Here is a 25,228-nt window from a genome sequence, read left to right as displayed (position 1 = left end):
ATGAAGCGCTGGTAACACAATAAACTACAGATCCCATAATGCAGCGCTTCAGCTGCCTTGCCGAACAGTTACTGCGTTAATCAAGTCTACCTTAAGATGCTGCAAGTTATTGCGAAGCTAGCTCACACGATGCTGAAGAGAAAAGTTGATTCTGAAAATAGAGCCTTTAAAACCGATGGGAGGCTGAGTATATGTTTACTGAACCCGTGTGTCTCATTTGTGGAGCTAATGTGGCTGTAATTACAGAATTTAATCTAAGACGGCACTATAAAACAAAACATCAGGGTAACCTGAAAGACCTGAATGCAATGCAGAAGATACAGAAAGCAGAAGAATTAAATAAGAATCTGACACTTCAGCGGACGTTTTTACCCGTGCACAATCACAAAGTGATTTCAATTGAGGCTGCTTTTATGGGAGACACAACCACTTGCCCCACTTTCCCTATTACCAAGTAATGTTAAACCAAGTCGTCACTACGGTGTTCCCAAATCGCACTTTGCTGATAAACTGGCGCTGCGCACTGAGTTTGCACGGCGCTTTGGTGACTTTGAAGAACAAAAAAAGTCCGTCTACATGCGGCTCGAACCTTGTGCATGTTTGGTAGCACATATCTGTGTGAGAAGCTCTTCTCAGTGATGAAGACTAACAAAACAGCACACAGGAGTCGCCTCACTGATGAGCACCTGCAATCCATCCTGAGAATCTCCACAACACAGAACCTCACACCAAACAGAAACAACCTGTTGCCAAAAAAGATGCCAGGCGTCCAGCTCTAAAATGACATATGAGCAAAGACAACTGAATGATTTGATTTGTTATTGCTGAAAGGAACACATTTTATTTATATTTCTAGGTTTTGTTATGCAGCATGTTCATATTTGAATTTGTATAATTTTGACAGGATATATTTTTATGGAGAGCAAAATCTTTTGGGATATTTAAAATCTAAGTTTATTTTTTATAAAATATAAAATTACATAAGAGTAAAGAAATTTGAATGTTTGTTCTTTTAATGTTTACTTTATTTCTAACTTGTATAATTTAGACAGGATATATTTTTATGGAGAGCAAAATATTATAAGTTGTTTAAGGTTTGAGTTGATTTATTCAGGAATAATATTCCTGTCTGTTTTACCATTCCTACCAAAGATATTTCTGTCGACTAAATAAAAATTCCTTCTATTTAAAATTTAAATAGAACTTGAACAAATCTGATAGTTCATAATATCCACGCAGACTTGCACGTAAGAGCGGGTGTCATCCGTTTTAACAAACAGCGTATTGCACTGATCTGAAATAGCTGTGTGTGTATATATGTAGATATGTATGTATATGTATATATATGTTTATATATGTGTGTGTGTATGTATATATATATATGTATTTGTGTGTATATATGTGTGTGTATGTATGTATATGTATGTGTATATATATATATATATGTGTGTGTGTATATATATATATATATATATATATATATATATATATATATATATATATATATATATATATATATATATATTGTCACAAAACGAGTCAAAGACAGAAAAGGTTTGGGGCAGCCACCCATGTAATTTGGTATCCTGGCTGCAACTTCGTTTTCTTTCAAATACCAGCACTGAAGTGCTTACAACAGAGTCCAAAACAAGACTGACACAGAAGGGAAAAGGGAAGGCTTTTAAAGGGGGAGACAGGAAGTGAGGTCATAAGGGTCGGGCACGTGTTCATTGTTCATTGGTTTAGTCCCGGATGTGACATCAGGGGCGGAGCTGGCAAGGTCTGTCTCCATTGGCTCGGTCCCAGAAGTGACGTCCAGAGAGACAGGTGGAACCTCCCGGGTTAGGTCTACAGGGAAGTGAGAAAGAGAGTTAGTGCGCTCTGCCACATCCCGGCATGGCTCAGAACTGCCTTCACTCGAGCCCTTTAGCTGCCTCCCATGCGCTGCAGTGTGACAAGGCCCCCCCCTCAGCCCAGACCCGTCGGGTCGGGCGACCTTAACCGAGAGGTCGTAAAACCGAGAGAGAGCATCGGCGTTGGCATGGAGAGCACCCCGACGATGAACGAGCGAAAACTTGTACGGCTGCAGGTCAAGAAACCACCGGGTGACCCGCGGATTCGACTCCTTGTGCAGGGCCATCCACTGTAGAGGTGCATGGTCCGTGACAAGGGTGAACTCACGGCCAACCGGTAGTTCCTCAGCTGAGTGATCGCCCATTTAATCGCCAGAGCCTCCCTCTCCACCGCCGCATACCTGGTCTCCCGGTCCAACAGTTTCCGCTCAGGAACATGACGGGTGTTCACACCATCGACACTTTGGCTCAGCACGGCTCCCAGGCCTGTGTCCGGCGTCCGCCTGGAGGATGAAAGGCAAAGAAAAGTTAGGTGCCATCAAAATAGGTGCGGACGTAAGGGCCTTCTTCAAGTCACCAAATGCAGTGTCTGTTTTTGCAGTCCATACCACAATGTTCGGGCCCTCTTCTTTGTTAAATCAGTCAAGGCGCGCTTTCTCCAAAACCGGGTACAAACCGGCGGTAGTACCCGCTAACCCGAAAGGCTTGGACCTGCCGCTTGGTTCATGGACGGGCCATTTCAGAATGGCATCAATTTTGGAGCACTGTGGCCTTACGGTACCCGACCCACCAGGTAGCCTAAATATTTGGCCTCGCTTAATCCAAAGAAACATTTCTTGGGATTAATCCGGAGCCCGGCCTCACCAAGTGTCCGTAATACCGCTTGGACATGCTGTAGGTGTTCCTTCCATGTGCTGGAATAGATGACCACGCCATCTAGGTAGGCAGCACTGTATGAGTTATGAGGCGAAGCACTTTGTCCACCAGACGCTGAAAGGTTGCTGGAGCCCCGTAACCCAAATGGAAGGACACGATACTGCCAGTGTCCGCTAGGGGTACTAAACGCGTTTTTCCTTCGGAGTCCGTTAAAGGAACCTGCCAGTACCCTTTGTCATGTCAAGTGTGGTCAGGTATTGAGCCTGTCCAAGCCTCTCGAGGAGGTCGCCCACGCGTGCATTGGATAGGCATCAAATTGGGAGACTTGGTTAAGCGACGGAAGTCATTGCAGAACCTCCAACTCCGCCAGGCTTACCGACGAGCACAATGGGGCTGGACCAGGGACTATAACTCTCCTCAATTACACCTAGTTCCAGCATGCGCTTGATCTCAGCTCCACTTCAGCCTTTTTGCCTCGGGAAGACGGTAGGCGTTCTCGGACAACAACCCCGGCTCTGTCACAATGTTGTGCTCAATCAGAGAGGTCCTTCCGGGTGTTCACTGACTACCTCTCGAACGGTCCGGATAACTGTTTCCAGCTCCTGCCGCTGCCTGGGTCTCAAGTCTGCCCAAAGTTAAGGTCGTGTGTGTGAAGAGTGAGCGGGGCTGGCCGGAGGAGGGGTCGGGTCCCTGTCCTTCCACGGTTTCAGCAGGTTCACATGATATACCGCTCCTTTGGCCGGCGATTGGGTTGACTCACCAAATAGTCGACCAGTCCCTTCCTCTCCTTAACTTCAGAGGGGCCCTGCCAGTGGGCAAGCAACTTAGAGTGGGAGGTAGGCACTAGGACCATGACCCGATCTCCGGGTGGAACTCCCAAGAGACGTGCGCGGTTGTAGTAGCGAACCTGTGCTGCTTGAGCCTCCTCCATGTGACTTTTAAGGACAGGCGAATCTTTCCAAATCTATCGCGTAACTGCGCGATATACTCCAGTATGTTAGTGGTGGGAAGAGCCTCTTCTTCCCAGCCTTCTTTCAAAATATCCAATATGCCCCGAGGTTGTCGCCCATACAGTAGTTCAAAGGGGGAGAACCCCGTGGAGGCTTGTGGGACTTCCGATAGGCAAAAGGACGAGGGGGAGGAGCTGATCCCAGTTCCTTCCATCCTCGCTGACCACCTTACGTAGCATTTGCTTGAGAGTTTGATTAAACCTCTCTACTAATCCGTCGGTTTGAGGATGATACACCGAGGTTTTAAATGCTTTATTTTCAGTAATCTGGCAGTCTCCTTGAACGTCTCCGAGGTGAAGGGGGTCCCCTGGTCTGTCAAGACTTCTTTGGGGATCCCCACGCGGGCGGATACCCCTAGTAATTCCCGTGCGATGGCTTTAGAGGTAGCTGAGCGCAACGGAACAGCTTCGGGTATCGTAGCATAATCCACGAGGACTAAAATGTACTTGTGTCCTCGGGCTGAGGGCTCTAGAGGTCCCACCAGGTCGACCCGATTCTGTGGAAGGGAACGCCAATCAAGGGAATAGGAACAAGAGGAGCACGGTCCCTCCTAGGAATCTGTCGCAGTTGACACTCCGGCAGGAAGCGCAAAAGCGGCGAACCTCCTCATTAATTCCTGGCCAGTAAAACCGGAGCTTGATCCGCTCCAGAGTTTTTTCGGTGCCCAGGTGGCCACCTAGGAGGTGGGCGTGTGCTAGCTCGCAGACCTGCCGCCGAAGGTACGCGGCACTAGCAGCAGCCTCGTCTCCTGCCCGTCATGCATTGCTACACGGTAAAGGAGGTCATTATCTAACACAAAGTAGGGGCCCTGTGGCATCGACTGACTAGTGCGCTGGCCATTGACAAGGACCACTGCATTTTTTACAAACTTCAGGGAGTCGTCATTCCATTGCTCCCTTTGAAAGAAGCCGGCGCTTTTAAATTGAAACCGCAACACGGAGAGAGGGTCAGCGCCGACCTCAATGGGCGTGGTTTCCTCCCGCTCCGCCGCGGCGCTGGTGGATGACGTGTCAGCCTGCGACGGCCCGGGAGTTGCCACGTCAGCCAGGACGGCTGCTTCACCTCTCTGCCGGCTGATTACACGGCGTGGAGGCAGCTTGAGACGGTTCATCTCCGTCCATAACGAGGCCCAACTTAACCCCGGAGTGGTATGTGTCTCACCGCTTTTAATGTCAGACCAGTCCCGCCCTAGTATCACCGGTGCGGAGGATCAGGAAGGATTGCCACGGTTACTTTCTGGACTGATCGTCCGTAGCTAATGACACAAGCGGCGGTGCTGTACCAGCGGTTTCCCGTGGACACAGGTTATACTGGTCTTGAATTTTAGCCATTGTCGCGGTAGCACAAAGCGGCGGGCAACAATGGAAATGTTGCTGCGGAATCGAGCAGCGGAAGTTTTAAACCCGTTAACGATCACCACGCCTGTATGCGGGACCGTCAGCGGGTTTGTCAGAGCACACCAAGCCCTCCTCCCCTCCACCTGCATTCCTCCTCGCCTCCAAGCGGTTTTGCGTGCCAGCCGCGCGACGCCGATGCAAGCTCCGGGTTATACAGGGAGGGGCTAGGTCTTGGGACATACCCGGCTGAGTTTGGCAGAAGGGCGGTTCTGCTCTCCCAGAGTGTGAGGCCGCCCTCTGTGTTTCCAGAAGCTCTATGAGCTCAGACATGTTCTTAAACTGCACGCCCCAGACCGGCTGGGTGAAGCCCTGGGGAAGTGCTTTCAGGAGCAGATAGCACGCTACCTGCTCAATGACCTGGTAGGGCTTGTTTTCCAAGGGCCGTAGCCACTGCCATACTTTTGCCCATAAGGACCAGGCTTGTTTACTGGTCGGCCTCTCAGGGTCCAACCTCCACTTCGTTATTTTACTCACCTGCCAGTCTGGGGCACCCCAAGGTGGTAAAAGGGGCTGTGGTTTCACTGGGGGGCAGGCACTCTCCCCCAAGAGAGCATACTGAGTCCCTCTTGTCTCCCCCCTCCAGGGCAGCCCACGGTGAGCCCCACCCGCACACTCCCTGGCCTCTCTAGACGGCCTAGTTCTGCGTGCTGGGAGCGGAGCCCGCACCGGGTCTCGCCGAACCACGGGCACCCTCCCGCCTGAATACTCGGCCCCGGTACGCTCCCACCTGGGTGTTTTGCAGGTCCTGTCCCCTTCTCTTCTGGGACTTCTCCATCCTGCCGACTACGCCACTGTCACAAAACGAGTCAAAGACAGAAAAAGGTTTGGGGCAGCCACCCATGTAATTTGGTATCCTGGCTGCAACTTCGTTTTCTTTCAAATACCAGCACTGAAGTGCTTACAACAGAGTCCAAAACAAGACTGACACAGAAGGGAAAAGGGAAGGCTTTTAAAGGGGAGACAGGAAGTGAGGTCATAAGGGTCGGGCACGTGTTCATTGTTCATTGGTTTAGTCCCGGATGTGACATCAGGGGGGCCGGAGCTGGCAAGGTCTGTCTCCATTGGCTCGGTCCCAGAAGTGACGTCCAGAGAGACAGGTGGAACCTCCCGGGTTAGGTCTACAGGGAAGTGAGAAAGAGAGTTAGTGCGCTCTGCCACATCCCGGCATGGCTCAGAACTGCCTTCACTCGAGCCCTTTAGCTGCCTCCCATGCTGCGTGTGTGACAATATATATATATATATATATATATATATATATATATATGACAACAACACTCATCACTCACAACAGTGACAAAACAATAACATTGACAATCATGTTACGTTATTTTCAAAATGTTTCCTTTTCTTTTTCATTGCTTCTTTAACACACTACTTCTCCACTGCGAAGCGCGGGTATTTTACTAGTCTATAATAATAAAAGGCAAAGCCCTCACTGACTGACTGACTCACTGACTCATCACTAATTCTCCAACTTCCCATGTAGGTAGAAAGCTGAAATTTGGCAGGCTTATTCCTTACAGCATACTTACGAAAGTTAAGCAGGTTTCATTTCAAAATTGTACACGTAAAGGTCATAACGGTCGATAACGTTCGACAACGTCCATACATGTTGAACTTTCTTATTTATGGCCCCATCTTCACAAAATTTGGTAGGCGGCTTCCCTGCGCTAACCAAAACCGCTGTACTTACTTATTTCAATGGTATGACGCCACTGTCGGCCGCCATATTGAACTTTCCAACGTCACCAATTTTTGAACTTTCCGTGTAGATAGAAGGCTGACCCCATCTTCACGAAATTTGGTAGGTGGCTTCCCTGCACTAACCAAAACCGATGTACGTACTTATTTTGGTTGTATGACGCCACTGTCAGCCGCCATATTGAATTTTCCAAACATCAATAATTCTCCAACTTCCCGTTTAGGTAGAAGGCTGAAATTTGGCAGGCCCATTCCTTACAGCTTACTTACAAAAGTTAAGCAGGTTTCATTTTGAAATTCTACGCGTAATGGCCATAACGGTCAACAACGTCCACCATATTGAACTTTCTTATTCATGGCCCCATCTTCACGAAATTTGGTAGGCGTCTTCCCTGCGCTAATTGAAACCAATGTACATACTTATTTCGGTGGTATGACGCCACTGTCTGCCGCCATATTGAACTTTCCAATGTTACTAATTCTCCAACTTCCCATGTAGGTAGAAGGCTGAAATTTGGTACTTATTTCGGTGGTATGATGCCACTGTTGGCCGCCATATTGAACTTTTAATGGAAACTGATGTCCGTACTTATTTCGTTGGTATGACACCACTGTCGGCCGCCATATTGAACTTTCCAATGTCACTAATCCTCCAACTTCCCGTGTAGGTAGAAGGCTGAAATTTGGCAGGCTCATTCCTTACAGCTTACTTACAACAGTTAAGCAGGTTTCATTTCGAAATTCTACACGTAATGGTTATAACGGTCAACAACGTCTGCCATGTTGAACTTTCTTATTTACGGCCCCATCTTCACGAAATTTGGTAGGTGGCTTCCCTGAGCTAACCGAAACCAATATATGTACTTATTTCGGTGGTATGACGCCACTGTCAACTGCCATATTGAACTTTCCAACATCACTAATTCTCCAACTTCCTGTGTAGGTAGAAGGCTGAAATTTGGCAGGCTCATTCCTTACAGTTTACTTACAAAAGTTTAGCAGGTTTCATTTCGAAATTCTATGCGTAACGGTCATAACGGTCAACAACATCCACCATGTTGAACTTTCTTATTTATGGCCCCATCTTCTCGAAATTTGGTAGGCGGCTTCCCTGAGCTAACCGAAACCAATGTACGTACTTATTTCGGTGGTATGATGCCACTGTCGGCCGCCATATTGAACTTTTCAACAGTCTTTGTTACTTATGGGCCCATCTTCAAGATATTTGGTACACAGGTTCCCAACGCTAACTGAATCCTACTTACGTATATATATCGTCCATAGCCTGCAGCTCGGTCGCCGTGTGAGGTGGCGTTGGGTCCCCCATCCCAACGCCTCCCACATTGTTGGCTGCCTGCCTATATAAGGCCGTCCGTCGCTCCAGTCTCTACATTCCCTTCCTTGCTTCGCCACGGGATTCACGTCTCCCTACTGATAACTACATTCCTTTATGTTTAATCCACGGCTTCTCCGCTGTTTTATTGTTTGTTTATTACAATTATAGTTATTGTGTAGGTATTTTAAACTTACTTTACATTGCTCAGGTACCCATTTCCTTTATCATTCCAACCCTCATTACCATGTCTATCGAGATGATCATATTGCACGGCCATATCAGGCTCACTCTTGATATCCGGAGGAACATTGTGTCTTATGTATTGAATGACTGGGACAGGTTCAAGTTGTGGACTGATGACGGTACAGGAGATAATTATACTACAGAGGAGCAATATAAGAGTGAAATGCTTAAGCCCTTCACCTATGGTTCTGCATGTGAGTTGATGGCTGCCACTGAATTGTTCGGTTGTTGCTTTCAAGTGTACCGAAATGGCCAAATATTTTACACCTTTCGACAACCGCCAATGCCTCTTAAACATCTTAGATTCACAGGTGACGATTTCAGTAGTGGACACTTTGATGTTTATGAATGTTTAAACTCTCAAAAGCTGGATGTGATTTTATCGATGAAACTGGTTGTGTGCTTACAACGCTTGACAGATGCCGAATGTCACTTCAACACAACAAATCCTGCAAATACTGTTGTAATTGAAACAAACCATGAAACTCAAACCGATTATGACAGCAGCAATCCAAGCTGTGAGATTTGAGACAAGATTACTTTTCACATGGCCAACTGTACATTGCATGCTCAAGAGTAAGCTCAGCGCACAGCTTGGTCATGTTACAACCGGAGGGCCGAACTGACAACATGGTATACAAAGAGATCCTTAACAAGTAATTATTGGCATATTTTCCCTCAGTTTAAAAAGGTTTACTTTTCTTCTTAATAAAAATTTTAATGCAGTACTTTGCTAGCTGCCTGGGTATTTTGCTAGTATATATATATATATATATATATATATATATATATATATATATAGCAAAATACCCGCTGGCAGCTGAGAAGTAAAAAGAAAAGAAAACATTTTAATAATAACGTAACATGATTGACAATGTAATTGTTTTGTCATTGTCATGAGTGTTGCTGGCATATATATATATATATATTTATATATATATGTATATATATTTATATATATATACACACAGACACACACACACACACATATATAAACATATATATACACATATATACACAGTTATATATATATACATATATATATATATACACACACACATATATACATATATACACATATATATACAAATCTACATATATATCTACATATATATATATTAGGGGTGGGACTCGATTAAAAAAATTAATCCAATTAATTAGAGGCTGTGTAATAATTAATCTTGATTAATCGTATGTAATCACACATGAAAATTTGCCCCAAATTGCAAATGTTTTTTTTTTAATTTAAAAGGGTTTTAGTAGGCGACAGAATCAAATAATAGACATGGACATGAATATTGTAAACTCAAGCTCTTTTAATTTCTGAAAAAGAAAAGATGCTCTTAAACTGCATTTGAATTCAAAACAGAAACAAAAATATCATCCCTGGTTAAAATTGGGCAGACTTAAAAATAAAGTGGTAGTTTAAGTACTTTAAGTACATTTTCAGAATGGTATTGTCTTTAAATAATAATAACCAAAATTTCAACATAAAGTGCAGTTTTTCTTATTAAGAAAATAAGTCAGAAACATAAAAGGTAATTTGACAAACTTAATCTTTAAACTCTGAGTAACCTTAGCCAAAATTATTTTGTACATTAGGCTAAAACAGTGTGATCATTGAACATTTTGTAATTAGATGTATTTAGAATTACTAACGGTCGCGGAAGTCCAATGATCCCCAGTAAGAGCCACAAAGTCTGCTTTCTGTAATGCATCTAATTTTGCTTGCTTTTCAGTGTGCACAAAACCATGCTTTTATCAAGGCTTCGATCGGTTAGTCTTTTGAAATGAAATTTTCCTCCGATCAGTCGTAGGAACACGCTATATTCCGACTCTAACATTTTTATAGCTGTGATGTGTGCATCAGTGTAATCGATGTACCAGGAAATCATGCATTGACAAAAGTTCCCCTTTGCTTGTAATTGAAAGTTTGATTAAATGCTTTATCTTTTTTAACGCGTTATGGAGTACATGCATCGAAGCTTCTCAGCTGTGCTTGTGCTAAGAAAAGGAAACATTTTAAAAATAACGTAACATGATTCTGCGTTAACCGCATATTTTTTCATACGTCCCAAACCAAGGAGATGCGAGGGTAAAATGAATCGGGAAGCATGCGTACATACTCAGTGCATCCATTCTCGGGAATCGAACCTCGGATGTCGGCGCTAGAGGCGAAGCCTCTACAATTGTGCTAATGGCGCGTGTGGCTTGTCTATTTGAGAGTATGTAGATTGGGGTATATATATATATTCGCAGCGCAGAAGTAGTGTGTTAAAGAAGTTATGAAAAAGAAAAGGGAACATTTTAAAAATAACGTAACATGATTGTCAATATACAGTAATTGTTTTGTGAGTGTTATTGAGTGTTGCTGTCATCAAGGATTTGATTATCATTATTTCTTTCAATCAGGGTCGTATTTGTACGATGTGTTGTGTTCAAGTTACATTCCGTGTTTGTCAATCATTGTAAAGATAAGAGGTTCATTCATCGATTCGTTTCTTACTGCATCAATAAACAGCTCGTCTTCCTTTTTATCTGAGATGTGACACACTGCATGCACGGGTTTTTTTTTTTACACTGTCTTCCTTTAGCGGAACATTGACTTTTTCCACCGTGTGCTTTGTTTCCGCAGTAGCTGCACTTATGAATATGCTTGTATGTATCAGATGCTTCATATTTTTTTGCTGCCTTCTCAATTGTGTAATTCGGTTTTTGTTCAGCACTCTTTGGAACTGTTGCTTTTTGTCTGTGCACTGCGTCAGTTCACGTGAGCCGCTTGGTGTTCATGCATTGAAGGTTCCCAGCTGTGCTGGTGCCATCTCGTGTGATGTCCACGGCTGTTTTTAATGTTAGCTAAGACCCAGTACTTAAAAGTTTCTCTCGCAGTTTCGCTGAGTTTGTGCCAAACACCACCCCGACCATCTCATCTTCCTCTGCATAAGCACAGTCCTTCACCCGTGAATATTTAGCGGCAGTGTTTCTATTGGATTGCCGCTGACGGACGGCCTTATATGGGCAGGCACTAAATTACAAACCCCAGCGGCAGCCTGTCTATGAACTTAACTTAAACTTTAGGTTTACACCTTGCTTTGTTTCCGAAGTAGCAGCACTCATGAATATGCTTGTATATGTCAGTCGCTCGCTTCTTATTGTTTCGCTGCCTTCTCAATTATATAATGCATGTTTTCTTCAGCGCTTTTTTGAGCTCTTCCTGGTTTTCTACGTACTGCGTTGATACTTAATCAGTTCACGTGATTACGTGGGAGGCGTGATGATGTCGCACGAAACTCCGCCCCCCACGGCCATCCAGCTCAACTCCATTACAGTATATGGAGAAAAATAGCTTCCAGTTATGACCGTTACGCGTAGAATTTCAAAATGAAACCTGCCCAACTTTTGTAAGTAAGCTGTAAGGAATGAGCCTGCCAAATTTCAGCCTTCTACCTACACAGGAAGTTGGAGAATTAGTGATGAGTCAGTCAGTGAGTCAGTCAGTCAGTGAGGGCTTTGCCTTTTATTAGTATAGATATACCAGTAATGGCATACTGCACGATAGCGTGCAGTGAATACACTTGATTTGTAGTTTTCATCCTCTTTCTCTGTACGTTTATCATTTGTTTGCTCAGAGGTTGATGTAATTGCTCCTTCCTGTGCAGCTCTTGTTTTCTCCACCTTAGCGGCCCGCTGCTTCTCTTCTTTTGTCTGCACTTTTTCGTGTTAAAACTGATTAAGTTAGTTTTTGTGTTTCAATTACTTAGTACATTTGCTTTCATTTTTCACTTAAGCTTGCACTTAAGTCTTTAATCTGCCTCAAAAATGATTATAGATATGAAGAGGTAGGGGAAATGACTGCGAAGGTGGAAGGGAATGAGAACTGTTGCGCGCTGCAGAGAGTTGATTCTGCAATAAAATAAAATAAAAATAAAAAGAGTAATAAAAATCATCACCCCGAAAGCGGATAGTAGACGTCACGTAGTATATGTGTACGAAATTTCAAGTCAATAGGTGAAACGGTTTACGAGCTACAGGTGATTTAAAATCTTGGACAGACAAATAAACAGCCATGGCAGCATATTATATAAGTAAATATAGATATTGTGGATGCTAGGGGTCGCTGTTGCCCCGTTGAACCCACCAGACAGACGTCCCAGACACAATATTCCTTTAATATTTTCTTCAATAAAGTGCACAAAGCACCACACTCTCCACAATTCTCCAGTAATAAATCAATAAAATAATCAATAATAATAAACACAATCCTCCACTCCCAGCAGCTCTGTCCTCTACCACCCAACTCCGGCTCCATCTGCTGGGGTTTCCCACAATCCTTTATAGTCTATGACCCTAAAGTATTCCGTCTTCAGTTCAAACGCCTTTTTAGGTGAAGTACTGCGAGTTTCCGTCCTTGTGACTCCTGAGTACTTCCGGGTTAACGTCACCGTAATAGTCCCCGGGTTCTTGGTGAGCTCCCCCTGGCGGCACCCAACAGGGCTGAAGAATCAGACTCCATGTCCCATGCTGCCCTGCGGGAATCCGGGGAACCACTTCCGTCCAGGGGAGCTGCCATCTAGTGTCCCGGGGGATGCAGTGCCATAAAAAGGCTTTCTCTTAGTTGAGGGACATCCTGGCCAGACTGAAATCTCGGCCGTCCATCACAATATATATATATATATATATATATATATATATATATATATATATATATATATATATATATATATATATACTAATAAAAGGCAAAGCCCTCACTCACTCACTCACTCACTGACTCATCACTAATTCTCCAACTTCCCGTGTGGGTGGAAGGCTGAAATTTGGCAGGTTCATTCCTTACAGCTTCCTTACAAAAGTTGGGCAGGTTTTATATCGAAATTCTACGCGTAATGGTCATAACTGGAAGCAGTTTTTCTCCATTTACTGTAATGGAGATGAGCTTCAACGCCGTGGGGAGTTTCGTGTGACATCATCACGCCTCCCGCGTAATCACGCAGTACATAGAAAACCAGGAAGACCTCAAAAAAGCGCTGAAGAAAACATGCATTATATAATTGAGAAGGCAGCAAAACAATAAGAAGCGAGCGAGTGACATATACAACCATATTCATGAGTTCTGCTACTTCGGAAACAAAGCACGATGTAAACCTACACTTTAAATTAAGTTCATAGACAGGCTGCCGCTGGCGTTTGTAATTTAGTGCCTGCCCATATAAGGCTGTCCGTCAGCGGCAATCCAATAGCAACCTGCCACGGGTAAATATTCACGGGTGAAGGACTGTGCTTATGGAGAGGAAGATGAGATGGTCAGGGTGGTGTTTGACACAAACTCAGCGAAACTGCGAGAGAAAGTTTTAAGTGCCAGGACTAAGGTAACATTAAATACAGCTATGGACATAGCACGAGATGGCACCAGCACAGCTGGGAAACTTCGATGCATATACACTGAGTAGCTCACGTGAACGGACGCAGTGCACAGATAAAAAGCAACAGTTCCAAAGAGTGCTGAACAAAAACCGAATCATACAATTGAAAAGGCAGCAAAAAATATGAAGCGTCTGATACTTACAAGCATATTCATAAATCCAGCTACTGCAGAAACAAAGCACACGTTGGAAAAAGTCAATGTCCCGCTAAAGGAAGACAGTGTAAAAAAAACCCGTGCATGCAGTGTGTCAGGTCTCAGATAAAGAAGAAGATGAGCTGTTTATTTATGCAGTAAGAAACGAATCGATGAATGAAACCTGTCATCTTTACAACGATTGACAAACACGGAATGTAACTTGAACACAACACATCCTACAAATACGAACCTGATTGAAAGAAATAATGATAATCAAATCCTTGATGACAGCAACACTCAGTAACACTCACAAAACAAATACTGTATATTGACAGTCATGTTACGTTATTTTTAAAATGTTCCCTTTTCTTTTCTAGCTTTTTAACACACTACTTCTCCGCATGTACGCGGGTATATATATATGTATATATATATCCCGATCTACATACTCGAATAATGGATACTTTATTCGCCATCAATGATTGTTTTGGTAAAGCCCTACTCGGTGTATTCATTAGATGAACGGTAAAAAGTAAGAGCGAGGGAGGATGACTCATTGAGGCATGCAGGCTGTAGTCTTGGCGTCAACTTTATCTGAATTGCGATCACATTTGAAGAAATATATCTTTTCAATTTCTATTTAGTCCATATGTGTCAAACTCAAGGGCCGCGGGCCACATCCGGCCCGGCGTGTAATTATATCCGCCCGCGAGATCATTTTATATACTGTATTATTGTTATTAATGGCCGGGTATATGAAGCTGGTAACACAATAAACTACAGATCCCATAATGCAGCGCTTCAGCTGCCTTGCCTAACACTTACCGTGTTAATCAAGTCTACCTTATGATGCTGCAAGTTATTGCGAAGCTAGAGTTATTGGCGCACTGAGTTTGCACGGCGCTTTGGTGACTTTGAAGAACAAAAAAAGTCCGTCTACATGCGGCTCGAACCTTGTGCATGTTTGGTAGCACATATCTGTGTGAGAAGCTCTTCTCAGTGATAAAGACTAACAAAACAGCACACAGGAGTCGCCTCACTGATGAGCACCTGCACTCCATCCTGAGAATCTCCACAACACAGAACCTCACACCAAACAGAAACGAACTTGTGGAGAAAAAAAGATGCCAGGCGTCCAGCTCTAAAATGACATGTGAGCAAAGACAACTGAATGATTTGATTTGTTATTGCTGAAAAGAACAAATTTTATTTATATTTCCAGGTTTTGTTATGCACCATGTTCATATTTGAATTTGTATAATTTTGACAGGATATATTTTTATGGAGAGCAAAATCTTTTGGGATATTTAAAATCTAAGTTTATTTTTTATATAAAATTACATAAGAGTAAAGAAATTTGAATGTTTGTTCTTTTAATGTTTACTTTATTTCTAACTTGTATAATTTAGACAGGATATATTTTTATGGAGAGCAAAATATTATAAGTTGTTTAAGTTTTGAGTTGATTTATTCAGGAATAATATTCCTGTCTGTTTTTACCATTCCTACCAAAGATATTTCTGTCGACTAAATAAAAATTCCTTCTATTTAAAATTTAAATAGAACTTGATCAAATACGATAGTTCATAATATCCACGCAGACTTGCACGTAAGAGCGGGAGTTATCAATTTTAACAAGCAGCGTATTGCACTGATACGAAATAGCTGTGTGTGTATAAATGTAGATATGTATGTATATGTATATATATGTTTATATATGTGTGTGTGTATGTATATATATATGTATTTGTGTGTATATATGTGTGTGTATGTATGTATGTGTATATATGTAGATATATATGTATGTATATATGTGTATATGTATAGATATGTATATATATATGTTTATGTGTGTGTGTGTAAATATATATATATATATATATGACAACAACACTCATCACTCACAACAGTGACAAAACAATTACATTGACAATCATGTTACGTTATTTTCAAAATGTTTCCTTTTCTTTTTCATTGCTTCTTTAACACACTACTTCTCCGCTGCGAAGCGCGGGTATTTTGCTAGTCATTAAATAAATGGAACTAACACCACTTGTTTTGCAACATGCTAAAGCATAGCTCTTCCATATTTTAGCACCTTGGGGAGTAACTACTGGTCGGCCAAAGTATACTAGGTGGTGCTTCAGAGCCTGAATTTAATGGAAACCTTATGTGCCTGACAAAATTATTCTTGTTGCAAGTTTTAATACACTGCCCTCGAGGGAGAACAGCAGTGGTTGTTTTGTAGATATAGAACGTTTCCTTGTTACAAACTCAGTAGTTTTGCCACCTTTTTAGTGAAAAATGCAAGGCACTAATTTGGTGACTGTTTTTTTTAACACTGTGGAGTCAGTGATACAAAGTTTATTTGTGGTTTAGAGGACATTGATACTGTTAACTAGTATGTTTCAGGAGGTAGTCTGGGAGAATTCTGCAATAAAAAAACTTTTGTTATCACTGCAAAATCTATAGATACAAAAAATTCTCTTATAAGTACATTTTATTTTCATTGTTAAGACAATAAATCAACTGTTAAATTTACAGTATGTTTGAAAGAGGGCCATGCAGTAGAGAAAACAGAATTTTTAAATTGGCGAACAGCAGTCTCAGGGGCATAACCAAAGCCAAGAAAGAAGATTTTGGATTTAGAGAAGGATAGGAGAAACACCAGATGCTGGCATGAATAATGTTGTGTTAACAAGAGGGTGCTGTGCTGGTTTGATACATCTCAGGTCAGGGAAGGTTTAAGTACGCTAGTTCCCGTTTTGTTCTATTGGTTTCCCACAGCTGTTTGTTAAAAGGAGACTGCAAACTGAAGAAAGCATATGGTGGCTTTGCACATTATGTGACACATCTGTCAGATTGATGGGCAAGGGAAAAGAGATCAAAAGCTGTCTTTGAGTATGAAAAGGTTATTGCCTCTATTGAACTCAACATTGGCCACAATTACCTGGGAGAGTTATAAAAGGCCCCTGCTGTGCCTTTAGCTAGCCTTTACTTCAGTTCTTGTAGCTCTCTTACCCAACACTTCTCTCTAAAAGCTCTTAGATTTGTTGTTTGTCTAGAACAATGGTTCCCAAGTTTAGCACTCAGTGTAGTTTACTCTGCTGTCTGCATTCCTAAATGTGATCATTAGGATGCAATTAAGGGAGCAAACTCTACAGAAAATGGTCAATTAATAGGAAAATGATATAAGAGAGTTAATAACGTAGAACTATGGCAAAATTATGAATATTTCTAAATTTCTTATGAATAATAAATCTCACTCCTCTGCTCTTACTATATGCAATATAAGAAAGATAACAAAGACCAGCTAATTAAAAATGTGATCAGTTAGAGGTAAAATGACATACTGATTTTGAAACTGGTTGGAACAAAAATCTGCAGCCATATTGAGTCCCCCAAGACTTCAATGGGGCCATTGGCCTACAAGGATACTTTTTGTGTTTAGTTCTTAGCACTTGTCTCATCAAAACCTAAAGTAATAGTTTATAGTTCTTATCATCATTTAGTATTCAAATTTCTTGGCACTTACAGTACGTTTTGCTCATGTTTCCTTGGAATTTGCTATTCAAATTTTCTGCTTTGGTTTATGTTAAGTAATTCCTTCCCTATGTTTCTTCTTGTTTTATCCATGTATTTTGTTTTGCATTCTTTTTTATCATATTATTTATAGATACTGTATGTTTATTTGTATATATTTTTTTTGGATTAAACTTTTTGAACTAGTTTTTTTTTTGTTTCATTTGTTTTGGTTATTTTGAATCTCCTTATTTTTCTTAATTGTATTATATACGGGGTGGCGCAGTAGTAGCACTGCTGCCTTGCAGTAAGGAGACCTGCAAGGTCGCTTCCCGGGTTCTCCCTGTGTGAAGTTTGCAGTTTCTCCCCGTGTCTGCGTAGGTTTCCTATGGGTGCTCCGGTTTCCTCCCACAGTCCAAAGACATGCAGGTTAGCTGCATTGGCGATCCTAAATTGCCCCTAGTGTGTGCTTGGTGTCTGTGGGTGTGTGTGTCCTGCTGTGGGCTGGTGCCCTGCCTGGGGTTTGTTCCTGCCTTGGGGTCTGTGTTGGCAGGGATTGGCTCCGGCAGACCCCCGTGACCCTGTAGGTTAATTGGTGACGTTATATTGTCGCTATTTTGAGTGTGTATGAATGTGTGCATGACTGTTCCCTGCAACAGATAGGCTGCCCATCCTGATGTGACTTCTGTTTTGAATCTGATGCTACCTGATTGACATTTGTTTCCCTAAGACCTCAAAATCAGTTTAAGTTAATTTAGCAAATGGAGTAAGGAGTCTTGTTTAATAAAACATTTTAAAGCATTGCACTGTCTTAAGTTGACTGGATGCATGCAATAATCCCTGTATGAGTGAATTTAAGTGTGACATATGACAGCCATTCAGGTTTGGCTTCTGTCTTGCTTCCCATTTTTCTTCAGTGTACTCAGGTACTGTCTCTATTGAGGAAAGAATTAACAATTGATTCATAATGTAATACTTTGTTTAACAAAAAGCAGAGTTATGCCAGTTCTACTCACTATAAATGTAACTTATTCCAGGTTTTAGTACATGGGAGATTTTTATACTGTATATTCTTTCTGCTTTTTCTTTGCAATAAATTAAAACTTGTAATTTGTTTTACATATTATCTATGCAAATATTCGTACAAACTAAAAACTATATATATATTTTATAATAAACACAACTCTTTTATTCCTTGCTTGCAGCAACAACTTTATGTTTCTTCAGAAGGCTTGACTCAAGTTTCACTTCACCGCTGTGGTGTCTATGGAAAAGCATGTTCTGACTGCTGCCTAGCCAGAGACCCATACTGCGCTTGGGATGGGGAGAACTGTGCACCCTTTACTCCAGCTACCAAGAGGTATGTGCTGTTTTAGCCTTCATTTTTTCCAAAAGCATTAGATGAGCTGTATAATGGCTAGAGCAAGTGGGGTTTAATCACTAATAAATGCAACTGGCTGAAGCAACATTCTCCTTCTGCAGAAACATTTGTCTCTGATGCATGCTTTATACAGTATTTGAAGTTGTCATCTGTAATTTCTAGGAAACATTCATGATAGCATTAATGTCTCTTTGTGTCTGCAATGCAGGAGGAGTCGCAGACAAGACATTAAATATGGGGACCCTTTGCGGCAGTGCCGGGGATTCAATGCTAAAGGTGAGCAGATCCTAATCAAACAGACCAGTTCTAAAGGTGTTTGGGAGGTTGCAGGCATTTAGCATATATGTCTTGACAAAAATTATGTGGAACTTTTTGAATATTTAACTGAGTTGTGCAGTTAATGGAATATAGGGGATTTCAGCAGAAAGTAGTTTTTAAGACCAGGTAGTTTAATTGAGGGTGGCACAGTGGTGCAGTGGGTAGCACTGCTGCCTCACAGTTAGGAGACCGGGTTGCTTCCCGGTCCTCCCTGCGTGGAGTTTACATGTTCTTTCCGTGTCTATGTGGGTTTTCTCCAAGTGCTCTGGTTTCCTTCCACAGTCCAAAGACATACGGGTTAGGTGCATTGGCGATCCTAAATTGTCCCTAGTGTGTGCCCTGCGGTGCGCTCTGCGTTGGCTGGGATTGGTTCCAGTAGACCCCTGTGACCCTGCAGTTAGGATGTAGCAGGTTGGATAATTAATGGGTGGTTTAAATGACAAAGTCATGGCAGTTTTCCCTGCATGGCATATATAAATGGAAGGCTGTTCAGACAGGACATGGCAAAACAATGGTTTGGGCCTATGGATTCGGTGATTTCTTTTAAAGCCCCAATAATATTTCATTTGTATAGTCCTCTTTCATATCATGGTTCTCCATCTTATTTAGTTTTCAGTTAGCCCCTATACTTCCCCATGGTTTTTTACATTTAATCTTTCCCCAATTTCATCTAACCAGGTTCTCCTTGGTCTTTCCTTAACTTTTTTACTATTTATTCTTGCCCCTAAGATGTACAAGGATAGATTTCCAGCGGATCTCCTCACCACATGCTCAACATACTTCATCTTTCGTTGTGTTAAATTTATTCCTTGATGTTTCTTTGTTTTTGTTCTGAGTAATATGAGTATGTTAGTTACTTTGTTTATCCAGCTTATTCTTAGAGTTCGTCTGTAGTACCATTGCTCAAAAGTGTCTATTTTCCTTTTCAGATCTTTCCTCAAAGTCCATGTTTCACAGCAATAGCCAAAATTTGAGAAAATGTTAGCAATTTCATTTTCAGGTTGCATTTTAAACCTCCTTTTATTAATTGTTTTTCTTTTATACATTTCCCATTTCCTGTTATCCAGTTTTGCAATTATTTGTATTCTTTATTCTATGCCAGTTTAATTCTTTTGGCCACTATCTCATGTCTTTCCTCCAGTTTTATGGATTAATGTGTAATTAATGTTATATGTTTAATTCCATTCCATATTCTTCATAATTATATTGTAAATTTGTTTCTGTAGGTCTAGTTCATTCTCAGAATCAGTATTGTGTTATCTGCATACCTTATATTGTTTAGAATGTGTCCCACAATGCCTATTCCTTTATCTTCCTCCAGTGCAACTGTTATTGAATGTTCACTATATAAGTCGAACAATATAAATGACAAAATATATTCCTGCCTTACTTCTTTTTTATTGTAAAGTATCTTAGTTTCCATTTACAGTTCTAACACAAGCCTTCTCATTCCAATATGACTTTGAATAATTTACAATTAATGTTTGGTATACCAGCCTGTTGCATAACTTCAAGTAACAGTCAAAGCAAAGCACAAAATGAGATGCAACCGCAATTTAGTATTCCATCTGAAGTTTAAGTGGAGCACAAAAGTGCACAGACAAGGTTTTGACATTATGGGTATGAAAAAAAGGAAAGAAAGAAATAAGAACAAATAGCAAAAACTTTAAACTTAAGTTTAACAGGTAAGAGAAAGACTCACAAGATATTAGTTCAAGTGTAAAATCTGAAAGTAAATCAAAATATATATATATGGAAATTACAAATATATAACTATCCACACACTGGGCTCACCATCATCTTTTTAGAAGGGCTATTCAGTTGCTGGCCAATGGAAAAAAACCTACACACAAAATTATTTTGTTAGTTTCCTGCAGTCTTTAGTATTTTTTACATATAAATGTACAACATAAAAATCTGTTTGAAAGTTGAAGTCTATTGTATAAGAAAAGAAATTCAATGACATTTTCAGTGCAACATTAAACTACTTTTGGAAAAAGATGAATTAAAAGATCCAACAGTTTTTCATTTCTTAAGGCATATCAAATAGTGAAGACAAAATGAACATCTGTCATTTGGTGAACTGTTTTCTTTGAACATTTTTCTCAGTAAGCATATTATATTTTTTATAAAGAGGAGCAGTGTGTCAGCAGTGCACAAGGAGCCAATTACGTGAGGGCTTTTTGCACTGGTACTGCATGTTAAAACATTTATTAATTGTAAGTCATCCATATATTTTCTAAATCTACTGTACTTGTTCCATTACAGGATGGCAGGAGCCAGGGCCTGTCACAGCAGCCTAGAACACTGAATGCACATCCTAAAATTAAAACTCTGGCACCTAGAGCTTTGAGTCTGTAGCGCTACCCCACAGGCAGTCCTGTCTTTATAGCAATAATTGGAGAGCATGAAAATACATTAATTTAATTAAAAGGAAACAACCCCGTACTAATGAAAGGGTATGGTTTCTACAACTATAAAGCGTTTTTTATTAGAACCCAACGTAGTGTCCCTATCTAAAATAACATGCCTATGTTTAGGGTGTGATAGAAAAACCACAGTAGCCAAAGACAAATCCATACAGCAGTGGTTCTCAACCTGTGGGGCGCGAAGTAACAAAAAGGGGGGTGCAAAGATGTGAAAAAAAGAAAACAAGAATCAAAAATATGAAAAAAAACATCTGTTGAAACCAAAACAAATTAACTTAAACTACATTCTGATACTGGAACAATAAATATAGAGTTACATAAATGTCGATAAAGGTTAAGTAGGTATAATAAAATATGCATCTACATTTCAAAAAAATGTTAGGGGGGGGTCGCGATTAAAACGGTTATGAAAACTCGGGTCGCAAATACTTAAAGGTTGAGAAACGCTGCCATACAGGCTTGTGGGAAAAAAGCAAACTGTTTGCAGAAAAACATAGTATCTGGGAGATTTCAGACAGCAGTACTAAATAATATGCCATCATCTGCCCAATGCATTTTGTTAGTGTTTAGATTATTATTAAATTTAAAAGAATAAAACATGTTTAATTGAATAGTCCAAATTTAAGATCTGACAGGATTCTTATGGTAAAAGCATATAAAAATGTATGAACAATAAAAGTCTATGATTTGTTACTTGGGTATTCAACATTGTATTGTAAGTTATTTTTTGCGTAATTGCATTGAATCAGTGGTAATACAACTGTCCTACATTCTTTGTCATGTAGTCTTTTTTCTGATTAATAGTGATGGCAAGGAAACACCTATCTGATGACATTGCTGCTCCTTTAAGAGACAAAATAATCTCACAGTTTTGACTTTAGCATCCTTTGATAGCAGTTTTGTGGTGTTTTTGTTTTGGTTCTTTGCTCATTGGTATTTTGAAATGTAGTCTGTTTTATGGCCTTGATTTTTGTATTCTGATTTTTGTTTTTGAATTTTGCCTTGGTGTACTGACCCGAACCTCTTTTCAGACAATCTACATCTAATTATAAACCCTGCCTTCAACAAGAGTGTCAGATATTTGTTCATTCATATCATCATGTGAATGTCAATGTCAGACAAAGTGGAGAGCTAAACTCGGTACTAGAAGTTTGTTCTGTTGGGGACAAGCACACATTTTCATATGAGTGTGTTTTTAGCTATCCATCAGTTGCAACCATTTAGTATATCTAAGGGTTCTCACTTGTGAATAAAATGTTGGTGGGTAGAATTAGTTGAGTGTTATGTTTGTTCTGTGGAACGAGCCCCGGACACAGACAGGCAGACAAGTTTAAAGACACCACCACACATTTATTAACACTAATATTTACAAGTTCAGTGCGCCACAAACCCCAATCTTCCCCAAAGTCCAGACCAAACCACACTGCCTCTTCTTCTGACCGCCTCCTTCTCTCTCTTCACCGACCTCGTCCATCTTCCACCCGACTCCAGCCCCGAATGAAGGGAGGCAGCCCCTTTTATCTATACCCGGATGTGCTCCAGGTGTGTTCTGGCAATCTCCCACCGAACACGCCCCAGTGTGACAGAAGTGCGGCTGCATAGCCGGAAGCACTCCTGGATGTCGCTACTCGTCTTCCCCAGCACTTCCTGGCGTGGCGGAAGTGCTGGGGTCCAGGGTTCTCCAGGCATGGGGGTGCCCCCTGGCGGTGACCACGGGCCCCTACAGGGTTGATCTTCCCAGCGATGTACCCGTGGCCCCCAAAGGAGCCAGGGCAGTCACCCCCTCGTGGTCTGGAGGAGGCCTGAGCCCATCTCCTGTCTTCCTGGGCTTCCCGGCTGGGTGCTACCCCCAGCCGAGTGCCACAGTTCTTATTTGTATTTATTGCTAAAAGTACTCGAATCACAAACAAAATATCAACACATAAAGAGTGCTGTGGATGGAAAATTGAAAAGTCATAATTCCAATACATTTGGTATAAATATTAGAAAATGAGTTGTTACTTTTCCTTAAAGCTGTAAAATGTCAGACTCCACCAGAGTAGTGCCATATGCAACATGTTATAAAGCAGCTTTACTTCTCAAGCACTTCTCTCTCTTTTCTGGTGAAAACCCTAACCAGCTGGAAAGCAGAGGACATATGGCTGTGTTGGGTGCTTTACAGGCTGATCAATTTCGACACTGACATAAAGTAGTTATTTCAGAACCTGACCAATTTCTAGACATTTTGCAAACAACTGGCATTAGAAAACAAATTCATTTTTGTAAAAATGAATTCCTTTTAACCTCTGTAAAAATGTAGGTAGTCTAATATTTTGTTAAGGAAAACAGGAAAAATAGCCCAGATGAGTATGAAAATCCTGCACGTGACAACATTGTGATCAGTGCCTTAGTATAGTTTAACAGTCCATCTGGCACACAAAACATTCTCCTTGTAGCCATAGAAACCAAAAAACTAAACTGGGTAAGGTTAGAGGAGCTTATTTCAAATATGAAACTCTACATCTGTCTTTAAAATAGTGGTATCGTGAGGTGCAACACCCACATTTCACATCAAAGTTTTCCTGAACTCATTTCATTCTATTTATCTGTATTACTGAATGTCTTCTTTCCCTTCTCTTCATTAGTGGAGAAGCGACTGGGTGAGACATCTCAGTTTGGCGTAGAGGGCAGCACTGTCTTTCTTGAGTGTCAACCACGGTCACCACAGGCTTCAATCAAGTGGCTATTCCAAAAAGATGGCACTGGCCGAAGGAAAGTGGTAAGTAATTCTTAGCTTACTAAGTTATTCCATCGTTTTCATTATTTACCACTTTTCTAAATAGCAACTTTAGTGATAAGCAGGGTCACAGGTCAACTGACATAATAAAATAAATATTGTATATAAACAAGAATAAGACAGTTTAGTAAAAACTCATAGATATGTGAATGATAAAAAAATTGCCTTGTATTACCTTAACAAATGGAGTTTTAGATTTTCGCAGTGCCAACCATGCTTATAAAGTCTGGAACAAAAGTGGAACATAACTGTAAATATTATGATTGTATATACTAGACTGTATTGTATATTTATAAAATATATGTGATGACTGTTTTGTTACCAGTGAAAAGTTTTTAGATAATGTCCCTACCATATGAAATGTAATAGATACTGTTTTGAATAATCAGTTGTAGTCTGACAGGGCACAATCAAGAATAGCCTCTTAACAGAGACGATCAGTTCAAACCCCTGGTAATTTAATGATAACCCATTTCTTTAGTCATCCTAATTGGACCATTATCAACACTTTTCAACATTTCTAATTTAATAATGAAATGAGTCTTAATAGATTCAGTTAAGAGCAGGGGTGGGCAAAGTGAGTCCTGGAGGGCTGCTGTGGCTGAAGGTTTTTGTTCCAACCCAGTTGCTTAATTAGAAAATAATCCTTGCCGATAATTTAATTTCATGACTTGTTAATGCTTTAACTCTGCCATGTCAGGTAATTCTCATATCCTAGATTTTTTTTCATTTCTAAGGATATTGTCCAAATTATTTGAAGTCTAAAATTGAAGAGTAATTCTCAGCCGTTTACTTTTTTCTCTTCACTTTCCTTCAAAGTATTTAA

The 25,228-nt window shown here is 41.0% G+C and overlaps 1 pseudogene; it reads left to right on the top strand.

Annotated features, from left to right (window-relative positions):
- The window catches only part of LOC120519793, a 43,672-nt pseudogene extending 19,288 nt beyond the window's left edge, over positions 1–24,384 (top strand).
- The last annotated feature ends 844 nt before the right edge of the window (positions 24,385–25,228 follow it).

Source organism: Polypterus senegalus, unplaced genomic scaffold (assembly GCF_016835505.1).
Source record: "Polypterus senegalus isolate Bchr_013 unplaced genomic scaffold, ASM1683550v1 scaffold_5881, whole genome shotgun sequence".
NCBI classification, from domain to species: domain Eukaryota; kingdom Metazoa; phylum Chordata; class Cladistia; order Polypteriformes; family Polypteridae; genus Polypterus; species Polypterus senegalus.
Note: the sequence above shows the minus strand (reverse complement) of the source record. Positions and strands in the feature narration are given on the sequence as shown.